Below are 6,094 nucleotides of genomic sequence, written 5' to 3'. Positions count from 1 at the left end.
TGTTTGGGGTTTTTGTTGGGTTGTTTTGGTTTTTTGGTTGGTTGGGGTTTTTTGGCTTGTTTGTTTCGGGTTTTTTTGGCGGGGGGGTGATTATTTGTTTTTTCTTTTTTCTTTTTTATTTAATACTTAGCTGTTTTGGAGGGTTACACACACGGATTTCACTCAGACTTTAAACCAAGGTATTACCAGGACTTTCTTTGGAACTGGAGCTCTTTACTTTTAAACCACTGCAGTTATATCATTACTAATTTTGTCCTGGTAAGTACTGACTGGATCATTACTGTCCCTTCCTTCAGCAAGTGTGTTAATGTAGTCAGCCCTAAAGGAAAAAAGTTCCTGCTGCTCTAGCTTTTTCTGTGACCTTATTACTTCTCAAAAAAAACAGGGAATGATGTAACACCTCTGTCATTAAGCTACACTATAAACAAATAAACTGGGTCCATTTTCTTTCCATGGTAATACAGAGGGACAAATAAATACAACAAAACAAATTAGTTGTTTTCATAATATTTTTGTTGCATAAAGCTCACTTTCATTACCAGCTTCTAAGAAAATATATTAATTATCAAGAAATGGAAAAAATTGCGTAAAACTAGGAAAATCATGTGTTTATTCAGGGAAAAAAAATAGATTAAGACCGACACTGGGGTTCTGTGCTCAAGTTTTGTGTTTAAGAGAGACTGTGATGCTACAAAATGAAGACAATTCAATGATGTAATTAAAAATACAGGATACCTCTATCACTGAGTTGCTTTTGTCATGGGCAGCAATGTGACATAATCCACATAGGCGGGTTGTGCATAATGCCAGAGCTCCAGGTCTGCATTTTAACAATTGGAAACATCAGTTCCTGAGAATCCCTGGAAATGCTCTCTGAATACTCCAAAAATGTGAATTCATCTTGGGCTGGTATAGCTCAGGATTTTTGTTGATATTCAGAACCATTTATCTGCATTCATTTATTCATAGGCAGTATTATTGCATCTATGAAAAATCACAGGTTTGTATGAAATACTAAGTGGAACAGAGAAAAGAAGAAAAGGGAATTATACAAATCAGAACCTTCTGGGGTTATGGTCTCTCTGGTCTTGATTAAAATCTACCACTTGAAACTTTACCCCATTTTTCATATATGTTTGATCTTAGACATGTTGGAGTTATTTGTGTGCATCACTCTTCTCAGAATATTAAAACTGTACTTAGCATGGAAACATCATTAATATCCGTTTTTTGTAAATATGCTTCCATTAATATTAAATATGTAAATACACTTACAAGTTTAGAGATATTTTTTCTTTTATTTTTCTGGACCCATTGGATCACTTTATTTACTTCTAAGGGTTCTATATTCCGTGTTTTACCTTGCATCTCCTCTTAAAATAATGTCCTGTTCTTTTTTCAATGAAGGAAAGAACATCTTGGCAAAATATTTACAGGAGTATTCAAATTTCCCTCATAAAATGTGTAACAGCTAACTTTATAAAGTTAAGCATATGTTGTGTCCCCATCAGCATCCCCCAGCTGAACAGACCACATACAATTTGTCTTCTTTTAAAAGGTTTATTTTTGCAGCTTCTTTTAATAAGCATCTCCTGAGTATTAAAAGGCCAGTGCTACATGGGGCCACCAACCACTCCTTACTTCTTTTGCTCCACTTTGTTTTGTTGTGAATTATGTAAAACACATTTTCTGTTAATAACAAAATTTTCAATTGCCCTTTGTTCAATAACACCCTGTTCCAAATTAGACTCCTATTGTGCAAAAACATAAACAATTTGTCTTATTCACTAGGAGTACATTTGGATGTGAGTCAGAGATAGAGAGAAATTTTTTTCCCCTTTACCTGGAAATTGAGTGAGTTTAATACATTTGCTTTTTGGACCAAGCTGGAATACATCCCAGTCTGGGATGTTCTCTGGACTCCCCTAGTTGTCTATTATTATCTCACCTCTGAGTCTAGACCAGCAATTCTTGCATGGCAGCAAGGATCTCCTATGGCAAAGCAGGAAACTTGGGCAGGGGAGTGCAGTCTTTGAATAAATTGTGTAATTTCAGTATGGGATTTCCCGGCAAGAAAATGACATGATAATATTCTTCATAAGAAATTTGCAGTTAGAGTCAAAGACATTAAAAAAAACCTTTAAGCCACTCAAAATATTCCAGCCTACCTTCTAAAATGTTAAAAGCAGCCTTTGCATAGTAAAGGCAGTAGAAGGGACCTTACTGTCCCAGAGCTAGATGGTTTCAGGACCTAAAAGAGGCTTTGGACAGATTTTTAAATCTAATTTTTCTTGAACTTTCAGTTAATGTTTTCTTTTTGTGGATTTGAAACTTTCAAGAGTGAAACAGATACATTCCCTCCTCAGTAGTTTTGAAATTCTCTGCACCAGTAAGTTGTGTACTCCTGTATTTGTGTTCTGTTTATGAAATGTTCATACTATCAATTGTACAAATTTCTCTATCAGAGAAGATCATACCAACAAATTCTAGTTATCAAACCAGTCTTGAGAAAATCAGTTGGAAATTAGAATTTTATAAGTGAACGGAGCTCACTTTAAAAAGGAATAGTCATGGAGACAGGAAGAGATGTTTCTTGGTAGACAAAGCTTTTATGAGAATAATGAAAATGTTATAAACGGCTTGTCAGCAACATGTGCTTTGGGCTTTTAATTAAGCTAACAATTTGGAAATTTGTTTAGAAAATGTAAACTGTTGGAAACTGAACAACAGACTTGGAAAAAAGTGAATGGCAAATTGAGAAGTGTGGTAGCAAGATTACACTTTCCAGGTGCTAATTTTATCACCCTGTAGGGTGTCATTAGCACTGAAATGAAAAATGAAATTTCTGATTCATTTGGAAGTACAATTGCTGAAAACTAGATCTTTTGCAACAGCTGAGAACTTCTTGAGAAATGTGCTTGTTTTCTTCTTGATAGTGAGGTGTTTTGAAATGAAAATAGTCTGACTGAAGTTTCTGTGGCAACTAGGAACTTAAAAGATGACAAATTTGGCACAAAGGCTTACAAGATTGCAATTGATTCTCTCATATTTGCAGTTAATCTGATACCTGCTATCTGTTCAGCCCTTGACAGAGAAATGTGTCTCCCATTTATTTTTCTTCAGCATCTATAGACTACATAAGAAGAAATAAGATTTTATGCTGTGGATGTGATTATAAATTAACTCAAGGGTCATAAGGAAACTTTATTTTAAAGCTGTCTTTACTTTGTGAAAAAAGCTTGTATTTCAAGGTTTTGTTGGCTTTTCTTTTTATAAGCTTTATTTCCCAGAGAATTAATTATTTTTACAGGGAATATACAGCAGAGATATAAGGAAGATAGTTTAGATAGTTTTAACATTGTACAGTTCTGTGTAAATGGAATGCTGGCCAGATTGCTATTGCTTCATGCTCATCTTGCTGTCAGGTGTTTGCTCTGTTTACCCTTTCAAATGTTTCCTCTGCCTTCCAAAACCTTCAGGGAGAATGTATGCGCATATTGTTACCTGTGACACTCACCCCACCCTGCCACAGATAATTCCAAGTGTGGATGAGTCATCTGCTCACAAATTGCCTTTTTGGTACCTTGTAACGCCAGGAGCTGGAACAGGAGAGAGCAGCTCTCAGAACTGAGGGAACACACTGAGGAAAAGATGATTCTGTCTTACTTGTCCTGTACAAAGCTCGACCACACTGAAAAATTTTCTAATTGATACATAGAAATTTATGCCTCTGCAAAGACATATCCAGACGTACATTCTTATTTTCCATATTAAATGCTTAAACATTTGAGCCTGTATGCATAGGAGACTGAACCTGAGTTTGCTTTTGTGACCAGAGAAGTCAAAGGTCCAAACAGATAGAAACCACAACATTTCAAATCTCAGGCTGATCCTTAGACATTATTCAATGTGCAGTCTAGCATAAACACTTCAGTAATGGAAAGAAGCTTGTTTTTGGCGGATCTACTGGGCAGAAAATGAAACAAATTTTTCATTAAGCATTTTTGAAGGATATGGGACAGACTGCTGTTCAATTGTTAGTACTCATTCCACCTACCGTGCAGATATATAAATGGCATTTCAAAGTACAGATGGAACTGGCTGACATTGTGTGTATAAATCGATACAAGTATTGTGTGGTTACTTGTTTTTCTTAGGATTGCTGTCATCATAGGAATTAAATATTTCTGGGAAATGTGAGGTATCCATGAATCATTCTGTGAAAGCTGAGGGCTCTCTCTAGATGCGTATTGAGGCATCTACAAACACCCTAAACCAAACTGAAGGACTTAGGTTCCTTCTTTGCTGTACACAAAACAAACCTGGTAGGAACCACATAGGAATAAACTGTGTAATCCTCCTTTGCCCCAGCACTTGAAATGATGCCTAATGATTTTTGGGTTTTTTTCTTTTATATACTCTCTGTAATCTTTACACATGCATTTGAAGCTCTGTAGCCTGTTATTGCATTCATAACTAGTTTTCCAAGTGCTTTTCTCTGCCCTTAGCTGTCCAAGATAGAACTACCTTGGTTTTCCTTAGAAACCAATGTTGAAAAACACCTCTTTTAGACACATTTTCATCAACAAAGTTCAGTCCCATTTGAGGGGGTGATTTAAAAGGGCCTTCAACTGGGGGGAATTGCATCACCACTGGTGCTCCTAACTGGTAATTTTTGTCAATTATGCTAATTTACCAAACTTTTAAACAGTATTCACCCTGTGGGGGTTGGGCTTTTGTGGACGTTTCTATACCTGCCCCAGGTGATAAAGTTTCATTCGCTCGCATTTTTGCCATGTGCCATTCAAGTCATCTCTCAATACAAACAGACAAGAGGGCAGCAACTGATTCCTATTCTGAACTGCACAGGGAAGGGATCAGGGAGCGACAGCAATACTATCTAACAGCCTGTGTCATCATGTGCCTCTGTGTGACTCAGTCACCTGTTTTTTATGCAATATCATCAACAGCAGAGTGGATGGTAGAGTGATCATTCCATCAGTGAACCTTTGAAGCCTTGTTGGCTCTCCAGATCATTTCTGTAGAAAAAATTACCGATTTTCTTATGGTGTTTCAGAAGTATTTCAAAGACAGAGCTGTTCTAAAAGAGGATGTTCTCCGTGAGAAATGGAATTGTAGAGGATTGCCAGGGTCTGACTGAAAGCTTGCATAGTTTTGTGTATTTGTATGTAAAGTCTGAGATAAGGTGTGCTGACTTAGCTAGGCCATGGAATAGAGAAGATGTTGAGAGAGATTGAACTGGAAACGAGTTTCAAACAATGGCCTTGCAAACAGACCAGACATTTTGGAGAATCAGAACTGGGAAAGATGCATTGTATCAAGATCACATGGGGTAAAATCAGAGGTGGTTGGTGTTAGAAGTATTAGCAGCATTAGACAGCAAAAGATAATAGGCTGAAAAACATCAGGTATTGTAACCAGGAAGTAAGTTGGCTTCTGATGTGATGGCGTTGAATGGAACGTCTTAAATAACTTACCCTTCCATGAGACTGGTAATGGAATCAAATCTTTTAAAGGGCCTCTCAGTTGTCCTGTCTCTATAGGGCTGGGTTAAACCAACAGTTTGCAGAAAGCAAAAACCTCATTCACTAGGTTATGTGAATTGTACTCAGTAGTAACATCCATTATTATTTCAATTTAAGTAATCTTTACAGAGCCATTCACAACTAAAGAATGAGGCTTAATATTAATTTGTCAGAATATCTGAGGATAGACATTTACAGTAGGGGAGAATCAGGTTCTACTCCATATTGTCTGTTCTTCTGGATCTTGCATAAACTTTGCTGTCCTGACTGTATTGGCAAATGTCCAAGTCCTAATCTAGCAGAAACAAATTCTCCTTATGTCACTGTCAACCCAGGACACATTGATTCTCTGATTGTTTGGATAAGTTTCTAGAACAGGTGTAAGGTACAAGCTCCAAATGAGAAGGAAATCCTTCTTTAGCAACAGCACCTGGGGTGGGAGGTCCTGGGAGCTGCAGGCTCCCTGCACCTGACTTGGCGTGAGACTTAGTGAATTCAACAGTGTTAATAGTAATGCCTGGGATTACATAATTTTAATAATGGCTACA

This window comes from Pseudopodoces humilis, chromosome 17 (assembly GCF_049639895.1).
Source record: "Pseudopodoces humilis isolate 2021_Gansu_Grassland_sample_001 chromosome 17, ASM4963989v1, whole genome shotgun sequence".
NCBI classification, from domain to species: Eukaryota; Metazoa; Chordata; class Aves; order Passeriformes; family Paridae; genus Pseudopodoces; species Pseudopodoces humilis.
The sequence above is the reverse complement of the archived record's forward strand: the minus strand, read 5'-3'. Positions refer to the sequence as shown.